This window comes from Lycium barbarum, chromosome 6 (genome assembly GCF_019175385.1).
Source record: "Lycium barbarum isolate Lr01 chromosome 6, ASM1917538v2, whole genome shotgun sequence".
Lineage (NCBI taxonomy): Eukaryota > Viridiplantae > Streptophyta > Magnoliopsida > Solanales > Solanaceae > Lycium > Lycium barbarum.
Genome location: NC_083342.1, coordinates 10,579,441 through 10,604,090, shown reverse-complemented (window position 1 = coordinate 10,604,090; position 24,650 = coordinate 10,579,441). Strand labels below are relative to the sequence as shown.

At 36.3% G+C, this 24,650-nt stretch overlaps 2 pseudogenes; both read right to left on the bottom strand.

Annotated features, from left to right (window-relative positions):
* Nucleotides 1–824: 824 nt before the first annotated feature.
* LOC132643780 (transcription factor GAMYB-like) lies at nt 825–2,250 on the bottom strand (annotated as a pseudogene).
* Nucleotides 2,251–4,334: 2,084 nt separating this feature from the next.
* LOC132643779 (transcription factor GAMYB-like) lies at nt 4,335–24,570 on the bottom strand (annotated as a pseudogene).
* Nucleotides 24,571–24,650: the final 80 nt, after the last annotated feature.

The window sequence follows — 24,650 nt, the reverse complement described above, 5'->3', positions numbered from 1 at the left end:
AGAGTGAGGGGTGTTCGGTGTGAAGGAAATTTGTTTTCTTCAAAAATGTTTTCCATGTTCAGTAGGTAAAAAAAATGCATAATACGTAAAAGACCCGCGTGCACAAGTAGCCACCTTAACCTATATAAAGTTGAACACGTAAACATAAATGTTGACGTGATACTGACGTGGCATAGACCTGGCACTGATGTTGTACGGACGTGGCGCTGACGTTGCACCTCCAAAATTTATGTGCCATGTCAGTTCCAAGTCAGCATTTGTGTTTACGTGTTCAACTTTACACAAGTTGAGGTGTCTACTTGTACTCACCCAAAGTTGGAGGGTATACTTACCAATTGAGTCCAAGTTTCAGGGTCTGTTTATGTATTATTCCTAAGAAAAAAAATACTATTCTAAGATATATGTACGTATAAGCAGTGGTGGACTTAGGATTTTCACTAGGGGTTCCAAATATACAGAAGTAAACACACAAAGAAGTTTAAGTGGTTCAACATCAACTATATACATAAAAAGTGATTTTAACTATGTATAAACAGTTTAATATTCCACCGAAGGAGGTTCGGATGAACCTCTTGTCCCTATGTGACTCCACCCCTGTGTATAATTTAAATAAACACTACAACAAAGTACCAATCAGTCCCATAAAACAAATGGTGGCTTGATATATCTTCTTTCCGATCAGTGAAGAGAAGTCAAACTTCACTTGCTTAACCTCGCATCCTTCAAAATACTAAGAAACATAAAATTACATAAACTTTTGGGCACTTTCAACTGTGCAAATTTTTAGAATAAATCAATTTAGTAACCATTCTCACCAACTACTGTCATGATTGACTGGTGCTCATCCAATGGCCTCCATTGACAGGGGGTGTTTCACTAAACACCGAACCAGAAGAATGACCTAAAGGGGAGATTGAGTCACAATAAGTCTCCTGTTGTGAATTATTCTTTAAAGCTTTGGATGTTTGTTATCCATAAAGTATGGCGTCTAATCGACCATAGTTTCGAGGTGACAGACTGCCTGAATCAGTATGCTCATTTGGAGGAGACTGAACCGATGTATCGAAAGACTCGACCGGAGGGAGTGGTGCCCAACTTGCCATCGGAGTCTGGAGTGAAGGGAGCTCCAGCTTTTTAGAAGCCTATTTGGGCTCTGAAGAAGAGGAGTTTCCATATAAAAAGGCATGACTACTAGGAATTTCACCCGAGAATGATGGGTTATATGACTAAGAGAACCCCGAGGACTAAACAACCAAAGAATGGTTATTTTGATTTTGATGACAAGCTTGAAAAAGATCAACATTTAGACCAGAGAAACAAGATTCTGATCCTCGTATATGTTTGGATGGATGAATTGTCAAGAGGACCTGGAAGAATTAAGACCCTGATCCAGCATGCTAGTTGCAGGAATATCAAGACAGCTACTAGCAGCAATGTTAACATTTGGAACAGAGCCTGATCCTCGTATACGCTTGGACGAATGAACTGTTGAGTGGACAAAACGAGTATTGCAGGAAGAATTAAGATCTTGAGCCAGCATGCTAGTTGCAGGAATATTATGAAAGCTACTAGGAGAAATATTAAGAAGTCTCGGAGGATACAACTGCTGACTAGGTTCAATTTTTTTTAATTCCGCAGATGGAATCTCAAAAGTGTTGATAGGCAAAAGACCAGGATGTACATTTGCAGAAGAGAATGTGTCGAGCTCTTTATTTTGTTTGTACTCACTAAAAGCCCGAAAACAAATTTTTGGAGGGTACATGGACAAGCTTGCATGCCGTTGTCTCTTTAGTTCGGTGTTCCAGTAGTTCTTTATCTCATTGGATGAGTGGCCGGGCAACTGAAAGAATAGAAAGGCCATGAAAAAAATAATTAATAGCCATTATGCGACTTTGAAAAATGTGTTATGTGGCACCAATCACTCAAATTGATAAAGTTTACACAAAATCAATATTAGAAAATGAAAGCAATAAAATTGTGTCTTTTGAAAGAAAGAGGAGAGTCCACAAAAAAGTGATATTCAGATATGCTTTACACACAAGTTCCGCCAAGCATACGAGCACCATTTTGTACCGAGTAACATATAGTGCAAGAGTTTAATTAAAGCAATAGCCAGATGAAGGAAAATGGACATGGATATTAAAAATATAGAAAACGAAAAATTGGAATCACCACTAGCAGATTAAGATAGCACTCTGTAATTTCATTCTCTCCTTTTTTCTTGATTTTCTGAATTTTCAATGTTTGCATTTTTTAAATTCTCAGATGTTTTTAATGTTGGTAGAGGCGAGCTGTTTGGGTTTTAAAGACGTGGGGTGAGGAAGTGACGTGATGGAGAGGATTAGGGTTTTATTAGAGTAAAGGTATTTCAGGGATTACGAAATAATATTAGGGATATAATAGTAAAAGTATTGGTCAAAGTAAAAGTACTTAAAAGCTCAAAAATAATAAATGTGGGGAGACCAACTTATGACTTACGGCTAATTTTTAGCTTATAAGAACTTGACTTATAAACGCGTTTATTTTTACCAAACACGTAGCTAAGTCAAAAAGTACTTATAAGCTGGTTTAACCAGCTTATACTAAGTTTCCATAGAACATTAATCGTAACCAAATTAAAGCATTTTAGTTTTTTTTTCTTTTTCCTGAATGACAACAGTTCAAGAACCCGTCTACAAAGTCTTGAAGCTAACGGCTTATAATCACTTCCTTAAACAAAAACTAGAAAAAAGCAAACACCCACAAACTAAAATAGTGAAAAAAACAAGAATTCAATCAAAATGAACCAAGAAAAAATGGCCTAAACCTTAGATTCACAAAGGGAAAAAAGACCCCCTTAACACACACAAGATAAAATCATACAAATATGATCAAAATTTTCAAGAACCAGGAAAAAAAAGTGAAACATTAAGGCTAGAATGTGAAATCAAGAATGGTCTTAACTTAAAGAACAAATGTGAGTAAAAGAGAAAGAAGAGAAATTTAAGTACAATTTTTTGAGAGTGCTATGCTATGTGTCAACTGAGTTTTAATGGAACTTTGTAAAACAAGAAGGCAAATGGGAAAATGAGTAGAGAGTGAGGGGTGTTCAGTGTGAAGGTAATTTGTTTTCTTCAAAAATGTTTTCCATGTTCTGTAGGTAAGAAAAAATCATAATGCATAAAAAGACCCTTTTGCACAAGTAGACACCTTAACTTGTATAATGTTGAACACGTAAATATAAATGTTGACGTGATACTGACGTGGCACAGACGTGGGAACTCCAAAATATGCTTCTCACTCTCTCAATGAGAGTGAAATACACTCTTCTTGCCACATCAGCGCTTAGCGTGGTAAATATTCTGTTTTAAAAAAGATCAGGGGGGGGGGGGTAATGCTATCCTGAAAAGATAAGGTATGTCGTAGAAACTACGACAAAAGTTCAGGAGGTCAATGTGCCTTATCCCAAAACAATAAAAGTTGGGAATTAAAATTTAATAATACATATATTTGATAATTTTTCAGGGAAATGAGGCCCTCAAAAAGTCGGGGCCCCAAGCCATTGCTTTACTGGACTTATGGTCCAGCTGGCCTTCACTGTTGTATAGTAAAAGTATGTTGTCTCAGCCAATGTTTTAAAAGGCGTGGGTGTAATGCGAAGCGTTTTATATATGCCTCGGCGGAGCGTAAGCCCCATGAGTATTTAATTTGTAGTATTCTATAAATTAAAAAATAGATTAAAATTACATAAAAAGAATTTGTAGGAAAATATATATATCTATTATTAACATGCAAACATGTGCACAAACCATTAAAAAAAGTATCTTGAAAAAGTGAATGACGTAAAGATGCATTGCCCCAACAAATGATTATGATGAAACATAATTAGAGTTGCAAAAATGATACTCCATCCTAATAAATTTAAAGATAAAAATGACAACAATGTAAAATTTTGTTTTAAAACCTAAAACTAGATAACAAACTGATACTCATTACAATACAAATATCCAGAATAGAGTCTTCCAAACATTATCTAAACTAGAGCGATACCAAAAGAAATTTTCAAACTAAAAACTATCCTGAAAAATACAAATTGAAAAATGCTGAAAAAATCTTGGAGAAAATAAAGCATAAAGAAGGAAAATGCAAGCATGGTAAGATTGTTAAATTAGGTCTAAAGGGTATATGTTATTTGAATTTCTTATGTTTCTTACCCCATTTTTTTGTGGGACCAAACAGTTGGAGGAAAGTACCAATCACTCCCGAAAAATAAATGTTGGCTTGATATATAGTCTTTCCGATCAGTGGGAGCGAAGCCAACAATCTCTTGCTTATTAACCTCCGATCCTTCAAAATCATATAAAAATCAAATGACATAAATATTTGTACAGTTCCAAGTGTGCAGAAACTTGGAATAAATCAATATAGTAACCATTCTCACCAACAACTGTCGCGATTGACTGGTGCTCATCCAATGAACCTCCATTAATAGGAGTGCATTCACTAAACACCGACCCTAAAGAATGACCTAAAGGGGAGATTGAGTCAAAATAAGTCTCCTGTTGTGAATTATTCTTTGAAGTTTTGGATGTTTGTATCCATAAAGTATGGCGTCCAATAGACCACTATTTGGAGGTAACAGACTGCCTAAATCTGTATGCTTATTTGGAGGAGACTGAATCAATGTATCGAAGGACTCGACCGATGGAAGTGGTGCCCAACTTGCCATCTAAGTTTGGAGTGAAGGGAGCTCCAGCTTCTTAGAAGCCCATTTGGGCTTTGAAGAAGAGGAGTTGCCATTTAAAAAGTCATGGCTAGCAGGAATTCCACACGAGAATGTGTTGGGTGTGCGAAGAAAGTAGTACATTGATAGCTGAAAAGAAAAAGGAGTTACTTATATGGTATTGGATACTCTTAATGAAGTGAGGCCTTTTGGAGAAAATCGTGCGGGCTTTGTCCAAAGCGAACAATATCACATCATGTTAAGAGTATCTTTGGACCGTTTTAGCCCAACAACAGGTATAAGAACTAATGGTTTTGCAGGATGAGTATGGAGATAGCGGACTGTGGCATGGGGCTCGGCTTAGTGCCTTTTCCCATCTATGGGCCGGTTTACGACCTTTACCCACCCGTGAATTATGGCAATGAGCGAAGTGGAACTTGGTTTGAGGAGAGATTGTTGTGTGTGCGAACAAAGTACCACATTGATAGCTGAAAAGAAAAAGGAGTTACCTATAACGTGTTTGATACTCTTAATGAAGTGAGGCCTTTTGGGAAAACCCATGCGGGCTTGGCCTAACGTGGACAATATTGGACCGTTTTAGCCCAACAAAATGATGGGTGCTATGACCACGAGAACCCTGAGCATTGAGCAAACAAAGAACCGTCATTTTGATTTTGATGGCAAGCTTGAAAAAGATCAACATTTAGACCAGAGAAACAAGATTATGATCCTCGTATACGCTTGGACGGATGAATTGTCGAGAGGACCGAACGAGTATTCCTGGAAGAATTAAGACCCTGATCCAGTATGCTAGTTGCAGGAATATCAAGACAGCTACTAGCAATAATATTAACATTTAGAACAGAGTCTGAACCTCGTATACGCTTGGACGGATGAATTGTCGAGAGGACCGAATGAGTATTCCTAGAAGAATTAAGACCCTGATCCAACATGCTAGTTGCAGGAATATCAAGACAGCTACTAGCAGCAATATTAATATTTAGAACAGAGCCTGATCCTCGTATACGCTTGGATGGATGAACTGTTGAGTGGACAGAACGAGTATTGCAGGAAGAATTAAGATCCTGAGCCGGCATGCTAGTTGCAGGAATATTATGAAAGCTACCAGGAGAAATATTAACATTTAGAACAATGCCTGATCCTCATATACGCTTGGATGGATGAACTGTTGAGTGGACAGAACGAGTATTGCAGGAAGAATTAAGATCCTGAACTAGTATGCTAGTTGCAGGAATATTATGAAAGCTACTAGGAGAAATATTAAGAAGCCCCGGACAGGGCCGACTCAAGGCCAAGGCCACTAAGGCAATGGCCTTGGGCCCCCAATTTTTTGGGCCCTATTTTTAATTAAGTTAATTGCTAATTTGTTTAAAAAATTATTGTGACTTATAGTATTTTTTTGTAGTTTCTAAATATGTAAATTGTATTTCAAAAAACTTACAGATTGTATGTTTGAATCCACGATAAAAATAAGGAAATTTGACTCTTGAAATCCAAATTGTGTCACATAACTGGAGATAGAGGGACTAAACAATTTTTATTAAAAAACAAAAAAGAGAAGATTTTTTTTTTAGTCACGTGATTGATTAGCTATATTGTTATTATTTTTTATACAATAAATTGATTTGAAAAAATTGTTAACAACTTTGAATTGTTCTTGACGATTATAAACATTAATTAATGACTTCACATCTAAAAAAAACTAAAAAATTAGACTTTAAATAAACATATATATCACAATTTTTATTTTTATTTTTAAATTTAGGGCCTCTGTATGAAGTTTGGCCTTAGGCTCCCAATCTTGTTGAGACAGCCCTAGCCCTGAAGGATACAACTGCTGACTAGGTTCAAATTTTTTTAATTTCACAGATGGAATCTCAATAGTGTTGATAGGCAAGAGATCAGGATGTACATTTGCAGAAGAGAATGTGTCGAGTTCCTAATTTTGTTTGTACTCACTAACTGCCCAAAAACAAACTTCTGGAGGGTACATGGACAAGCTTGCACGTCGTTGTCTCTTTAGTTCAGTGTTCCAGTTGTTCTTTATCTCATTGGCTGTGCGGCCAGGCAACTGAAAGAATAGAAGGGCCATGAAAAAATAATTAATAGCCATTATGCGACTTTGAAGAATGTGTTATGTGGCACCGATCACTCAAATTGATAAAGTTTACACAAAATCAGTATTAGAAAATGAAAGCAATGAAACTATGTCTTTCGAAAGAAAGAGGAGAGTCCACAAAAATGTGATATAAAAATATGCTTTACATATAAGTTCCGCCGAGCATGCGAGCACCATTTTTTACCGAATAACATATAGTGCAAGAGTTCAATTAAAGCAACATCTAGATGAACGAACAACATGGATATTACAAAAGATAGAAAATGAAAAATAGGAATCATCACTCTGTAATAGTTTCATTCTCTCCTCTTTTCTTGATTTTCTGAATTTTCGATGTTTGCATTTCTGAAATTCTTCGTATGTTTTTAATGTTGGTAGAGGAGAGCTGTTGGTCTTTAAAGACGTAGGGTGAAGAAGTGACGTGATGAAGAGGATTAGGGTTTTATTAGAGTAAATATATTTCAGGGATTACGAAATAATATTATGTATAGAATAGTCAAAGTCTTGGTCAAAGTAAAAGTACTTATAAGCTCAAAAATAATAAGCTTAGGGAGACCAACTTATGACTTATGGATAATTTTAGCTTATAATCACTTGACTTGTAAACACTTTTATTTTTACCAAATGCGTAGATAAGTCAAAAAATACTTATAAGGAAAAAAATTTAATAGGGAATTCCACATTTACATACCTAAGAAATTGTTAGTTCCACTGTCAAATTTCTTTACCAGCAAACACTAAGAAATGCTAAAAAAAAAAAAGAAGAAGAGGAGATAATGATAAAAAACACACCTCAACTATAACATTTGTTTGAGTTTTCTACCTGAACTATCAGGGGTGAGAGTTTCCTACCTAAACTATCACCAATTAGTTTGCAAAAACCACCTCAACTATCATTTGTTCACTTTGCCTACCTAAACTATCACCAATAGTTTGCATAACACACCTTAACTATCAGTTGTTCACTTTTAATGAGGTGTGTTTTTCAAACTAGTTAGTGATAGTTTAGGTAGGAAAAGAGAACAACTGATAGTTGTGTTTTGCAAACTAGTTAGTGATAGTTTAGGTAGGACAAGAGAACAACTGATAGTTGTGTTTTGCAAACTAGTTAGTGATAGTTTAGGTAGGAAACTCTCATACCTAACAGCTCAGGTAGGAAACTCAAACAAATGTTATAGTTGAGGTGTGTTTTTGACCCCTAACCCCAAAATATATGCAGTGTTTGTTAGTTTACAAATCAAAACCTCAAACCTCAGCCTCAAAATGATTTGACATCAAATCTAACTCTTATAAGATATAATGGCTCAGATTAATTAATTCAGAGCTCAAGATCGAAACTTCAGGTTATACCAACAAAAACGAACATAAATCTTAAAACAAAAATGTTAAAACACAATAAGCTCAAGATAAATATAAGAAGTCATAAGTTTCCATAAAACAATTAATCATAACCAAATTAAAGCATTTTAGTTGTTTTTTTTTTTTACCTGAATAACAATAGTTCAAGAACCTGCCGACAAAGTCTTGAAGATAATTGCTTATGATCACTTCCTTAAAAATTAAAAAAAAAATAAAAAAATAAAAAAAAAAGAAAAAAATAAAAAAGCAAACACCCACAAACTAATAGTTAAAAACACAATAATTCAATCAAAATGAACCAAGAAAAAGGGCTTAAACCTTAGATTCACAAAGGGAAAAAAGACCCCCTTAACACACACAAGATAAAATTATACAAATATGATCAAAATATTCAAGAACCAGGAAAAAAAACTGAAATACTAAGGCTAGAATGTGAAATCAAGAATGGTCTTAACTTAGAGAACAAATGTGAGTAAAAGAGAAGGAAGATAAATTTAAGTACAATTGTTTGAGAATGCTATGCTATATGTCAACTGAGTTTTAAAGGAACTTTGTAAAACAAGAAGACAAATGGGGAATGAGTAGAGAGTGAGGAGTGTTTGGTGTGAAGCAAATTTGTTTTCTTCGAAAATGTTTTCCATGTTTAGTAGGTAAGCAAAAATCATAATACATAAAATGACCTTTGTGCACAAGTAGACACCTTAACTTGTATAAAGTTGAACACGTAAACATAAATGATTATGTTAACGTGATACTGATGTGGCACGGACGTGGCACTGACGTGTTACGGACGTGGAACTGATGTGGCACAGACGTGGCACCTCCAAAATATGATTCTCACTCTCTCAAAGAGAGTGAAATACACTCTCCTTGACACATCAGTGCTTAGCCTGGTAATTATTCCATTTTTAAAAAGTTCAGGGAGTAATATGACCCTTGAAAAGATAAGGTGTGTCGTAGCAACTATGACAAAAGTTCAGAAGAATGACAATGACTTATCCCAAAATAATAAAAGTTGAGAATTAAAATTTGCTAATTTTTCAGGGAAATGGGGCCCTCAAAAAGTTGATGTCACGACCCGACTCGGGGCCGCGACGAGCACCCGGTGCTAGCCCACCCGGGCACCCTCTTAGCTTACTCTTATGCTTACATCTAGGTGAGCCACATAATTATACATGCATTTCCATTCATTCGTCAACTAGTCCCATTTGGACAACAACACATTTATATCATCATAGGCATCTATGCCACATCAATGTACATGGGCCAACGTGGCCGACAAAATGATATACAAAACATAGGCCGACAAGGCCAAACACATCTACCCACACACACACATGTCTACGAGCCTCTAAGAGTATACATATCACATTAGCGCGACAGGAACCCGCTATTCCCATAATTATATACACAAAAGAATGAGTACCCAAAAGATATGGCTCCGAAGGAAATGGAGCTCTCTATGTAATCTCCGATTAGGCAGCTATGGATCAAGTCTGTCTCCCTGTGCACCTGTGGGCATAACGCATCGTCCACAAACAAAAGGACGTCAGTACGAAGAATGTACTGAGTATGTAAAGCATGAGCAACATCAATAAATAAGCATCATGAACACCATATGAAATAGCATAAGAGGGGAGATAATAATATCATCGTCATAGCGCTTACCTTCCTTTCGTAGGACTTTCCATTTTTCATACGTATTTGTACACCTACGACATCATCCGTATTCCATAATAGTACTCGTACCATACTTGTGCTCATATTCGTACACATGTCCTTATTCGCATTCGTATACTGTCTTTTCACATTCATATTCATATTATATACATAGCCATACACTTATATACATACATAGCGTGCCCGACCATAAGGTTCGGTGTTTCATACGTACTTAGCCAACCAAGGCTCAATGTTATTTCTACCTGGCCCTACCAAGGCTTCAGGGTTATACGTACCATCTGCAGACGTGTGCGCGCGTTACGTAATCGTATACATACTTTATACATAATCATATACATATATACATCCATATACATATATTCTACCCGGCATTATAAGCTCGGGGTGTCATTATAGCCCTTCGTAGGCACATGTGAATATAATAGCCCGTAGGCACCTTTAGCATCATTATTATTATCATCGTCGTCACTATCCTCGTCATTATTGCTACATCCATATCTTAGGCTTACTCGTCATATGAGGGGCGTAGTACAATCGTAGTACATGTTAAAGATCGTGAGCTTATGAGCTCGGAGTGTCAATCACTGGAATACAACATACTCATATAGAAGAATTAGAAATTCTGCCAAGAACCATGCCTTATGAAAGAAGGGTTAGCCTTACATACCTTTTCGTCGGACTATTCTACACTTGCACGTTTCCTTCCAATGCTAGCGTCTATACCTTCATTAATATCATAACAATGGCCATTAGTCATTCACATCATCCACATTATCTACATTTCTCAATTTGCTTCTAATCTTCCCATATTTATGGTCAGGACCTCCAACTTCGTCCATTCGTCTAAAGTATCTAGTTCATTATCTTAGTACCATTTATAATACATTCATATCGTAACACAACAACATTCATAATTCAATTCAAACTATTCCTCAAAATGTCACTATTCACCATTCATGACCTAGTTGACCAGATTTTCTACAATCCATGTATTTTAATTCTCCAATACCTTAAACATCTTGTAAAAATCATGAATCTTACATTAGAAGTTGTAGGAACAAGCTTTGGTTAATAATACTCCACTTTGAGCAAAACCCTAGTTTTTCTCCATTAGCATTTCTTGACTTGGATGATCCTTGATGATTCCCTTATCCTTGATTCACTTGTCTTAATGTTATTGGTGGCTTATAATCCTTGAAAACTCATATAATAAATGTAGAGAGAAGTTTTAGAGAGAAGTGGTGTAATGTGGAAATGAAATAAGACAAGTCTTGATCTTCATATTTAATGAATTGAAAAATCTGTGCTGGGTGAACAGTGGTCGTCCATGGAGGTTTATGGTCCGTATTTCAGTTTACGGACCGTCCCTCGTGGTCGTCTTTAAGCTTAAGCAGAACCAGAACTTTAGGCTGCATGCATGGTGATTTACGACCATGGTTTACGGGCCGTAAATCACTTTACGGTCCGTCCACCAGGTCGTGTTTAGCCATTTCCTCGGCTGACAGAAAGTTGAAGTTGGGCATGCCAGTTTACGACTTCAAGTTTACGGACCGTATTGCACTTTACGGTCCGTATTTTGCACTATACGACCACTGGGCAGTTTTGCCAACTTTCAATTTTTCTCATTTCTCGACTTTTCATTCTAATCATCCACATCCCTTTACATACATTTCCCATGAAACATTATACACTCGCACTCCTTGCACACATCATTAGTTCATTTACTTGCGTACCAACGGAAAATTTTCCGAGGTGTAACAGTTGAGGCCCCAAGACATTGCTTTACTGGCCTTATGGTCCAGCCGGCCCAGACTTGTGTATAGTAAAAGTATGTTGTCTCAACTAGTGTTTTAAAGGCGTGGGCATCAGACGAGGCATTTTACATATGCCTCGGCGAGGTGTTGTCACACCCCAAACCATGGCCTGGACGTAACATGGCACTCGGTGCCTTACTGCATGTGACCGAGTGAACCACATGACTTGCTGAATCATCATGAGGCATAACATGAGCGGAATATGACATAAAAACATGATGAGCCTAAACATGGGATATCATAAATATCAAATAAAATACTTGTTTAAAAACATGAATATGGATTATCATAGTTAATGAGCCAAAGATGGCTATACGACTCTGAACATCTGACATAACATAACTATCTAGTCTATGAAACCTCTAACATCAATCTAAACTGCTAAACATTCTTACTGGGACAAAGCCCCCAACATACCTTAAATGTATAACTATCATAGAAGTAAATAATGACTAAACCCCGAAGAACATGGGGCTCACCGAAAGCTGATACGTGGATGATCCTATAGAGTAGATCCATCGTCCTGTAAGTCCGCACCTCCATCATGAAGTGCAGGCCCCCGGACAATAGAAAGGAGAGTCAGCACATTGAATGTACTAGTATGTAAAGCAACTGAATGAAATAAACGTGGCACATGAAATAACATGATAAGAGCTGAAACTGAAACTGAACTCTGGTCATGAACATGAATACACACACACACACACACACACAGATATATATATATATATATATATATATATATATATATATATATATATATATATATATATATATATATATATCCATATATATATATATGTATGTATGTATGTATGTATGTATGTATGTAAATGTAAGTATATATAACATGAGTAAAACATTTTAAGTAGGGAGAGCATAAATACAATCGACAACATGAATCACCACATGGATACATGGAGTCTGGTACCTGAACCGGCCAGCAGAGCTCTCATACCTTGCCAGGGGTATAAAATATAAATATGGCATGAAAGGATCCAATCAATATTAAGGAATCGTCCTAAACATGGGCGGAACGATTCTTATCCTACGGTGGCTAACGTAGTTTCAGGCTATTTGAGCCTTCTCTGTAATCTGTACAACTCCCAAAAACATGAACATGAAAATAGGTGGCCTCTGAGCCCATGGTTTTTCATAAACATGACTTGCATTATACGTGGATATAGTTACATAATATACTTTCATGAAAACGTGTAAACATGTAAAGTGTTTCATGAAAATAAACATAGTAATTAATAATTTGCATGTAAGAACCCATGGAATGCAAAGTATGGGTTTTCATTGATTACGGGCAGATTCTCAATAACCAAAATGGAATATCAAGAATACAATAACAAACTATTCATAGAAACATGGTAATATCATAGTATATATACTTAGGGTTATCATGAATATATCTAGAACCCTAGTTTTCGTATAATCTCATACTTTCATGGAAGAACGTGCTGTGGGAAAGAAAATGATGTTCCCACACGTAGATACAAACTATACATACCTTAGTCTCCCCAAAACTTGAAGAAAAGGTCTGAACGTTTTTGTAGAAGAAACCAAAGCTTTGAACTTGAAACTTTAAGAAGAGTTTTCACTGATTTTTGTAGCTACTGTTTGTGGCTTAAAGAGCACCACTATGGAGCTTCAAGTCCAATCTTCACTGTTCATATTTTAGAATTATATGTTATGAATACTCTGTTAAAATTTGGGCTCAATCCAACGGTTAGATTACTGGAAAAAATACTAGGGTTTTCTCTAACTCTTTACAACTCTTAATTTTTATATAGTAACGTGGTGGATGGATTTATTGTAGTGTTTAGAAATGATGTACCTTTGTAGAATTCAAAGGTTCTTGATTGAAAGATTTACCTTAGAGGAAACCTCAAGTAACAAGATTGTCAAACCAAACTCTTGAAGGTTTCTGGATTTTTCTTGACTGCAAGAAGGATTTTCTTGCGGTTCTTGAAGGATTGCAGTGCCTAGATTCTTTAGGGATTGAGGTTGAAAGAGTGAATAGAATCTTAGGGTTTATAATAGTGTTAGAGACGTTTTTACTTCATATAATAATAACATAAGGAGTTCCAATTGGAGTAGGAAAAGGCTAAAAACGTAACCCAAAATATGAAAATTCTGCTCTGACCAGCGTTAGTAAAACAGGCGTAAATCTTAGCATAGAGCTCCGTTCGGGCTTCACAAGATACCGTTGGAAAGATATTTCAAAGGGATACTACTTCATGTTTTATGTTTTCTCAATTTCTCAATGAATCAAGGGGTTACGGGTGCCCGAAGTAGGCCTATCGACCATTTTCGCAAAACAAACAAACTTTCAAATTCTCCACTAAACTCCAATAATACAAGTCTAAACTTTGTTCTAAGACACGGGATGTAACAAACTTGATTAGTTTTCAAACACTTTCTACACCTCCCATCTTGATTTCATTATATCATCATCTTACGAGTCAAACCTTAGCCCGAAGGTACGAGGTGTTACATTATCTCTCCCTTGGGATCATTTGTCCTCGAATGATAGGTCATGGTTGGAATTTAGGCTGGACATGGCATGAATACTTGATTGTGATTAAACATGACATGAAACATAAGAGCTTGACATGATTACGTGGGAACATGGTCATGGATCATGACAACTGAATTCGTGATTACATAGAAACATGTACATGGGAATATGAAACTGAATAGTGCATACATGAACGGGAATCATGAGACATTTGTCCTTAGTTGACGAATAATGGTTATGGATTACTACCGACTCTAGAGTTTTACAAAAATTTAACCAAAATTCCACTGTAAATTGGACTATCACAACGTATCTCAAACACTTGCCAACTAACCAGAGTATTAACGCAAGCCCTACAGCGCATCTTGATACGCATGACGTGACATAACGTGGTAACTGAAATATAGACGACTAACATGGATACTGAGCTGGCATGAACACATGAGTATTGGGCTGAATGAATACATGAATACTATACATGGGATTTGGAAAAATAATTTGTAGGCACGAATGATCGGAGTACTGGAAAATAGGCATGATCATGACATGATTACTGGAGTGAGGAGATGACATAGGACATGAATACATGAAGGCTAGCGGACTTGGATACATGAGTGCTAAACTGACATGAGGAACGAATATGTGTAAACATGGATATCATAACATGATATCTAAATGTCAAAAACATGATTGTTACAACTTGAGGTTTGAACACTGAGCGCGGATAGGATCCGAACACTTAGAGACTTGATCATAGATGTTCGTATGTCACCATGGTAGATATATGAAATAAGAGTACGACTTAGGCCTTGAATGAAAGCGCAACTCAGTGCGAATGAGACAGACATGAGTCAAAGACCAGAAATAGGATCCCAATGTATAGCGTGAACTCAAGCATGGGCATGACATGAGTACGTCAAATCTGAATAGAATACTTCTGATGTAAGTACCATAGGGTGCATGAAGGAACCCTTGTTCGCTCTGAGACTTAAGATGCAAATACCTTAGATTATCTTGCTTTACATTCATCAGCCCCATTATCGTGAGCGGATCATAAAGGATCATGGAGAAAGGAATCATTCATACAAATCATATGAGACACTTTGTCTTTAAACATAGACGTGACATGGGTACATCGAACGTGAAGGACGTAACATGAAACATGTGTACATGGAAACGTGATTAATATAGCATAAAACGTGAATATCATGACATGGGGGCATGGGGACATGAGCAACTTGACATTTACATGAGTACATCGAAGCTGCATACCATAGCATTTGGACATGAGTTCATGAGCATTGAAGTAAGAGTAGGGCAAAAATCTTACTTGCATGGAGTACAATTTGTAGGCTTCACTCTTAAGTCAGGGACATAGGGCACAAATAAGGAATCACCTTTGGAACTTAGATATAGTTACAGAATGGTACATGGTTCAATATCATTAGTTCTTATCACTACGAGTCGACACCTCCGTTATAAAATACGGCTCATGAAAGAATGGATTATAGGCACGAATACTTCGTTTATCAAGCACCTAAGATATGAGTATAAAGTCGCTCTGGACATAAGCAGGGCATGAATCCTTTGTGTCAAGTTACGAGATGGTTTAAAACATTAGCCAGAGGAACATAAGTACAAATCATATAGAATCGTGGGCAGGGCATCCATCTTGTACAAATCATATAGAATCGTGGGCAGGACATCCATCTTGACTTAATCATATAGAATCGTGGGCAGGACATCCATCTTGACTTACTCTTATCATTACCTACCAACCCCACTGTTCTGCTATTTCTATAGGTGGATGCTCAAAGAAGTCGGTCGTGGGCACGAGTACATGAGAACGTAGGTAGCATATCTTTGGAGTCGAAATAAATCATTTACCTAAGGCATTCTTCTCTTGTTCAAGGACTAGGTGTGCATTCCATAGGATTCTTAGTCTTTAAACTATTATGTTACCTCTCCTCGATCATTATCAAAATCAACATCATATTCGGAAAGCACTTAGAAGCTAGAACGTGTACATGAGTATAAAAGAACGATAGATACGTGAGACAGGAATGCGGTCTTTAACTTTGAACATGAGTACAACATTATGTACGAAACATGAAAGAATATTCCCTTGCATAGCTTACTATCGTATGGATTCTTAATTCCTGTATCTTAAACGTGGAGTGTAAAGCTATAACAAGGGCATGGTATAGGTATGCTAGGCATGCGTAGAGTACGTCTGGGCATTGGTACTACATAGTGCATGAATTATTCTGGAATTGGAAATGTTACACTCTTAAGCTCCCTATTCGCCCTAAAACTTGATCTCAGAAAATATTTACCTAATACCTGATCTCAACGGTATGACAAAAGACGAATTCTACACACTTTATCTTAGCTACATGAAACTGTAGTCCTCTGACCTAACCTCATTGACACCTATCAACTTATGAAGCACAAAATCTATATCGACACATTATCATATGATCTTCCTCTTAGTTCAAAAGCAAACATCTAAAGCCAGTGGATCCCGTAAGTTAGCGATAAGTGGTTATCTAATCGTTCTACTGGTTTTCTCTAAATTTCATCCTGCCTCTACGACTATCTCCATAAAACTTGTCTCATTATTTCCTTAGCTACCTCATCTATTACCCATCATAATAATATTCTTATGGCAACTTACAACCTGCCCTCTACTTCGACCTAAACCACATAAACAAGTTTGAACTATGCCAAGAGACTCGACATTATCTGATCACATCTTCTGGTCGAACACTACCCTCTTTCAGTCACTTACCCAGTCACACTCTACGTCTTTGAACAAAAGATTAAAATGCTCTACTCTGATTTACTTACCATTCCCTTTTAAACACCTGCTAGCATCATGTTTTCTGATTTTGTTCTGAACGTTAAAGTGAAACGTAGATTATTTCTAACTTCCCTCATCATATGACCCTATTCTACGATGGTACACTATCTCTTCTGTCCTATAGACATGGATCACACTTAGTGAAAATCTCGTCAGTCTTAAATGATAGATTGAAATACTTAACCCCGAACTTTCTATACACTTTAAAATCATATCATACTATGCACATCAGGGGGTAAACACTTAATCACCTAATCTTAGAGGGAACTGTCACATCTTATCATCTTACAGTAGTATCTACTCCTTGTAGTAACTTACTAATGGCATACTCTCTAGTTCTGATCTAAATAAACTTAAGTAATTTAAAACAATCCCCAGAAATTCGATATCGTCTGCTTACGATTTTTTTATTGAACTCAATCTCTTCTTAGTCACGTGCATGGGTCATATGGAAAAATATATATATCCTTGAGAAAAAAAAAAAGACATTCTAATATTACAGGTGGTTGGCTCTTAGGCTATTTCCTGCTCAAAACTACTGTGGACAATTTATGCCTGCTGCAACTAACTTCATAACAGGTTACCCTGTAAGGTCTTAAATCTGAACTATCATCCTTATACTGTAGCTCCATGGTAAGTTAATCCAAATAAACTTATTTTGTAAGGTATAAAACCTACATATACTATCATACTGAAACTTGTCCTTAAAATGGTACTATCACCTGATAAACACACCATGCACCATTTGGTGAGTCTTGGTCTTGAATTTCCTTCTCATCGCTTACGCATTCGATACGTTCGGAATTCGATGGAAAGAGAATGTTACTTACTACTCTAAGATTCATGGCACGAGTTAGAATAATTCCTGATAACTCCATCTGAAAGCAACACATCGATAATGATTAGTTTACATCTTCCTCATCCATTGAGACGAGGCATATTTGGTAGAATGGGGAACAATGAATGAGTTCAAGTGATTTCTGATAACATAGCTCTATTGCATGATCTAGAGTTGAAAGAAGTGAGACAATCTTAAATGTCTTGGTGATCAACTATTTATATGTGTGGCGCGCACACACATATAAAAGTGACCCCGCTGGACACAGTCTCATAGACTCCCTACGACACTTGAACCTAGTGTTCTGATACCAAGCTTTGTCATGCCCCGAACCATGGCCTGGACGTAACATGAAACTCGGTGCCTCACTGCATGTGACCGAGTGACCCACATGGCTTGCTGAATCATCATAAGTCATAACATGAGCAGAATTTGACATAAAAACATGATGAGCCTAAACATGAGATATCATAAATATCAAATAAAATACTTGTTTAAAAACATGAATATGGATTGTTATAGTTAATGAGCCAAAGATGGCTATACGACTCTGAACATCTGATATAACATAAGTGTCTAGTCTATGAAACCTCTAGCATGAGTCTGAACTGCTAAACATTCTTACTGGGACAAGGCCCCCAGCATACCTCAAATGCATAACTATCATAGAAGTAAATAATGACTAAATCACGAAAAAGATGGAGCTCACCAAAAGCTGATACGTGGATGATCCTATAGAGTAAATCCGTCGTCCTGTAAGTCCGCACCTCCATCGTGAAATGTAGGCCCCCGGGCAATAGAAAGGGGACGTCAGCACATTGAATGTACTGGTATGTAAAGCAATTGAATGAAATAAACGTGGCACATGAAACAACATGATAAGAGTTGAAACTAAAACTGAAGTCTGGTCATAAACATGAATATATATATATATATATATATATATATATATATATATATATATATATATATATATATATATATATATATGAAAGGATCTAATCAATATTAAGGAATCATCCTAAACATGGGCGGAGCGATCCTTATCCTATGGTGGCTAACGTAGTTTCAGGATATTTGAGTCTTTTCGGTAATCTGCGCAACTCCCAAAAACATGAACATGAAAATCGGTGGCATCTGAGCCCATGGTTTTCCATAAAACATGACTTGCATTATACATGGATATAGTTACATAATATATGTCACGACCTAAATGGAGGGCCATGATGGGCACCCGTTGCTAACCTACCGAGCATCACAAAACATAAATACATCTCATATCCATACCTGAGTGGGACATTGTGCTAGCTAATATATCTCATAATCTGTAGGGACACAAGCCCGAAAGAGCTATACACTTATATACGTCATCAAACTGGGCCCATGTATACAAACTGACAAGGTTGTCAAAATGATATAACAAAATATGGACTGAGTAGGTCAAAAGACATCTAACTATGCACATCTGTCTACGAGACTCTACATGGAATACATAACATAATAAGGATGAGACAGGACCCTGCCATACCCATCAGTACACAAGGAGCCATACCAACTGATATGCAGCTTCGGAACAAGTGGAGTGCTCCTGTACAATGCTGAGAAAACAACCTATGAGTCCGAATCATTTTCCTGTCTACCTGCGGGCATGAACGCAGCGTCCACAAATAAAATGACGTCAGTACGAATAATGTACTGAGTATGTAAGGCATGAATCACAACATAATAAAAAGCTATGGAAAGTAACATGAGATAAGAGAGATGACCTATACATCTGATTGCCTCTTGAGGAGGATATTATGCATGCTTAGCTTTAAAAAAAAAACATTCTCATACATATATAATATAAGTGTTAGTGCTGCGGAACGTGTAGGCCGATCCATAAATGTTAGTGCTGCGGAACGTGCAGCCCGATCCATAAATGTTAGTGCTGCGGAACGTGCAGCCCGATCCATATATCATATATCATCTAGCATCCGAGGTATCATCATAACCTGCTCACTGCAGTAGTGTGCACATCTACGTGCCCGCCCGGCCGACTATAGCGCGGCGCGGTGTGAGAAAATACATACATATATATAAAGCATGCATGAGAGCCAAAATAAAAACTATAAATCTATCGGAGTGACGTAAGGTCGGTAAACCTTCGATTATCATTATGGAACTATCATCATGAACATATCTCAGCTTGAAGGAACAATAATCATAAGATGAGATCAACATCAATGAATGAGATCAATAACCATAAGATAAAGACCAATAAATCATGAGACAATTATCAACAATATCATAAGAACCTCAAGAACCATAAGCTTCTAGTATTTCTAAAAATAAGGACAATATGGATATCATGTGAATGGGTTTGTATCAAAAAGATCATGTCGTAATAAAGAAAGGGACAGCCTTAACATAACTCCTCGTCTCCGTAACTACTCAACGCCTATCCTCCCGAGCTCGTAAATCTACATTCAAGATGATTCGCACATCAGGTAAGTCATTGAAATGCTTATGTAGTCAAACTAAATTAATAGATGAGTTAACGAAAATTGGGCAGCATTTCCCCTTATATCTTCTATTTACTCCAACTCAAACAACTCCCAAAACCACAATAAAAACATCAATAATTCCATAATCAAAAGATTACATTCCAATTATACGCAATCCAATCCCAAAACTTTTTTTCATAAACAATCCATAACAACTTCAATACGACCCCTTATACACTTGTATACCATACTTTCTCAACATCATTATTACCCCTCATAATAAGATTATACTCATAACATGCTAACAATTATAGCTCAAGTTAATTTACAACTTAAATATATCATCAATTCATATTTGAACTTTTTCCCATAACTCTTTTCACTTTTTAAGACTTGCTACACCTTCAAATCAACTTAACATAAGAGATAAGATGAAGAACATACCTTGTATTTAAAGAATTTCAACTCACACAACTTACTCCAAGACTTAATCCCCATAACTCCAAGTAAAAGCAAGAACATCCAACTTCCATAAATTAACTTAAATTTTCAAGGTTGATCTTCTGTTGATTTGATTTGGAATGATTTGGAGTGTTAATGGATGTTAAGGGAAGCGTAGAGAGACATTAGGTATTTTATTTTGGTGAAAAATGAGGCCCAAGTCGTGGGGAAATCAATATATAGGCCAAGTCCACCGACTTAAATTTTCTGGAAAATTCGGGCAAAGTACGTGTTACTGTTCATCCCATACTTTCAAAGTACGTGCTACTATTCATCCCATACTTTCAAGTACGTACTACTGTTCATCCCTAGAACAATTGTTTTCGTATAATCTCATACTTTCATAGAAGAACATGGCGTGGGGAAAAACAATGATGTTCCTACACGTATATAGAAACTCTACATACCTTAGTTGCCCCAAAAATTGAATAAAAGGTCTGAACGTTTTTGAAGAAGAAACCAAAGCTTTAAACTTGAAACCTTAAGAAGAGTTTTCACTGATTTTTGTAGCTACAGTTCGTGGCTCAAAGAATACATATCTGGACCTATAAATCCAATCTTCACCGTTCCGATTTTATATTTATATGTTATGAATACTTAGTTAAAATTTGGGCTCAATCCAACGGTTAGATTACCGGGAAACACCAATTGAATATGGCTGGTCGGAGTGAAAATCAACATAAAAATACTAGGGTTTTCTCTAACTCTTTACAACTCTTGATTTTTATAGGGTAACAGGGTGGATGGATTTATTCTAGTATTTAGAAATGATGTAACCTTGTCGAATTAAAAAGTTCTTGATTGAAAGATTTACCCTAGAGGAAACCTCAAGAAACAAGATTGTCAAACCAAACTCTTGATGGTTTCTTGATTTTTCTTGATTGCAAGACTGATTTTCTTGTGGTTGTTGAAGGATTGGAGTGCCTAGATTCTTTAGGGATTGAGGTAGAAAGAGTATGAATAGCATCTTAGGGTTTATAATAGTGTTAGGGACGTTTTTACTTCATATAATAATAACATAAGGAGCCCCAGTTGGAGTAGGAAAAGGCTAAAAATGTAACCCAAAATATGAAAACTCTGCTCTAACCAGCGTTAGTAAAACGGGCATAACTCTTAGCACCGAGCTGAGTTCGGGCTTCACAAGATACCGTTGCAAAGATATTTCAAAGCGATACTACTTTCATATTTTAAGTTTTCTCAACGAATCAAGGGGTTACGGGTTCCCGAAGTAGGCCTGTCGACCATTTTCGCAAAACATACAAACTTTCAAATTCTCTGCTAAACTCCAACACTACAAGTCTAACCTTTGCTCCAAAATACGGGATGTAACAAACTTGATTAGTTTTCAAAACACTTTCTACACCTCCCATCTTGGTTTCATTATATCATCATCTTACGAGTCAAACCTTAGCCCGAAGGTACGAGGTGTTACAGGCGTAAGCCCATGAGTATTTAATTTGTAGAATTCTATAAATTAAAAAAAATATTAAAATTATATAAAAAAATTAGTAGAAAAATGTATATATCTATTATTAACATGCAAACATGTGCACAACCACTAAAAAAATATCTTGAAAAAATGAATGACGTAAAGATGCATTGCCCCTACAACTTGACTATGATGAAACATAATGAGAGTTGCAAAATTGATACTCCATCCTAATAAATTTAAAGATAAAAATGACAACAATATAAATTTTTGTTTTAAAGCCTAAAAACTAGATAACAAACTAATACTCATTACAATACAAATAGCCAGAATATAGTCTTCAAAACATTATCTAAACTAGAGTGATACCAAAAGAAATTTTAAGACTAAAAACTATGTTGAAAAATACAAATTGAAGAATGCTAAAAAACAGATTGGAGAAAATAAAGCATAAAGAAGGAAAATGCACGCATGCTAAGATTGTGAATTAGGTCTAAAGGGTATATGTTACTCTGCAAACAACAAAGAGAAAATATTATGAAACTAGGAGAATCAATTATAAAACAACTTAGACTTTTTGAGATTTTTAGTTTGAGAATTTACTATGAGTTAATTTTTTTACAAAATTTAATTAAGCAATTTCAGCTCAAATTTGGAAAAGATCTCGGGGATTACTCCCTAGATGAACACCCAAAATGTTGAGGCTTACGCCCAGGCAAACACTCAGAAGGTTTGGGCTTACGCCCCACGATACTTACACTCCGCCTGTATGCCTCGGTGCTTTTTTGGTATGCCTCGCCCTGGGGCTAACCCCGAAAATGCCTTTTAAAACACTGGTCTCAGCTCTAGTTGTGAATTGCAGAATTGGTTACTCTGTTTTAGTCCGTTTCGAAAAGAATGTCATTTTTCTTTTTTGGTAACTCTTTAATTTGAACTTTCCACATGACATGTTTAAGACCATAAGATTAAATGGCATCTTGGCACACTACATATCATTAATTTAAGACCATGACATTCAAAAGTCTTCTTTACTTTCTTAAACTCCGTGCCAAGTCAAATCAAACAAACAAATTGAAACAGAGAGAATAATTTGTTATCGTTTAGTGCAATTATCAGGGTCTATTATTCTGAGTTTCTAATTGTGTTCTGGAAGATCTAATAGTTGAAAAAGAATGTTTATCCTACAATGTGGTTTTTATTGTTGTTCTGATTAGCTTAAATTCTTTCAATTATTCTTTTGTAGTTGTCCAGGATGGGAGGGGAGATGTTCAGTAAAGAGAAGAAGAAAGTTAATCTAAATTATTTTTGGCCAGAAAAAGTAAACTGGCTCCTTAGATATTTACTACTATACTTACCCAACACTTTCAGTTCTTGAAAATGACCTTAATATCTGGAGAAACAAACATATCCTCTCTGCTCGATTTCCCACATTTTGTTTAATACTTGCTTTGAGGCCCTGATCAATTCTGCTTTGCTTAGGGAAACGCACACTATCAAGATTTTATCCATTCTCAGAGTTCGAATCCGAATTTTCTAGTTAAAAGTGAAAGGATCCAACTCATCCCACCACTACTTGGTGGTTAGAGACAAAGATATTGGATGTGTACTTTTGCTGGTTATCTTTTGAATTTAATGTGTGTGTGCATTTATTTATCAGTAAAAGAGGTTAATGTGTTTGCAAGTACTTCTCATGCAGTAATTTCTAAATCTGTGAATGTTAAAACTTATAAGTGATTTAGTTAATCTAGACTGAATAGGTCTCATCCTCAAGGTTAATTGGTTCACGACTAGGCAAAAATTGAGCCTACACCTGATTTGTCTCAAAACAATTCAACTATATATACTTTTCAAAATTCACCAAAAATAGCACAACCAAATACTACACATTTCTGTAAGACATGTATCAATAACCGAGTTCACGTAAATAATAAGATATAACATGTAAAAATGCTGTGGGAAAAGAGAGGGAGAGAGCTCAGAATACAACTCAAGCTGTTTTTCCAAGATCAATGGATCAGAACTTTGCTGCCTCTCAGACCAGGCTGTTTCTGCGGCAACAGTAGCGGTAAAAACCTGTTTACAGTGGTATAACCAGGTGAAACACCGGTAAAAGGTACTGTTTAAGTAGTAGTAACTAAAAACAGGAAAGGTTTACAACAGTAAGAGGCTTACAAAGGACGACAATATTACATTGTCTTGTATTGCTGATTAAGCTGAGGAAATTTCATTTTTATCAAAATTGTGCTTGGAAATATGTCAAGAAAGTACAGCCCCGAATGCATATTTAAATTCCTTATGTTTCTTACCC